This window comes from Arachis duranensis, chromosome 9 (genome assembly GCF_000817695.3).
Source record: "Arachis duranensis cultivar V14167 chromosome 9, aradu.V14167.gnm2.J7QH, whole genome shotgun sequence".
Taxonomy (NCBI): domain Eukaryota; kingdom Viridiplantae; phylum Streptophyta; class Magnoliopsida; order Fabales; family Fabaceae; genus Arachis; species Arachis duranensis.
Window position 1 is genome coordinate 79554824 of NC_029780.3, and position 496 is coordinate 79555319.

Below are 496 nucleotides of genomic sequence, written 5' to 3' on the forward strand. Positions count from 1 at the left end.
GGATGTTCATCTCCTTGCATCATAGGCAAGTTGAACGCCACCCTCACACTTTCCGAACTAAAATCTAAGCATTTCCCCCGAACCATTGTAAGCCAATTCTTTGGGTCCGGGTTCACACTTTGATCATGGTTCTTGGTGATCCATGCATTGGCCTAGAACTCTTGAACCATTAAGATTCCGACTTGTTGAATGGGGTTGGTAAGGACTTCCCAACCTCTTCTTCGGATCTCATATCGGATCTCCGGATATTCACCCTTTTTGAGTGAAAAAGGGACCTCGGGGATCACCTTCTTCAAGGCCACAACTTCATAGAAGTGGTCTTGATGCACCCTTGAGATGATTCTCTCCATCTCCCATGACTCGGAGGTGGAAGCTTTTGCCTTCCCTTTCCTCTTTCTAGAGGTTTCTCCGGCCTTGGATGCCATAAATGGTTATGGAAAAATAAAAAGCAATGCTTTTACCACACCAAACTTAGAAGGTTTGCTCGTCCTCGAGC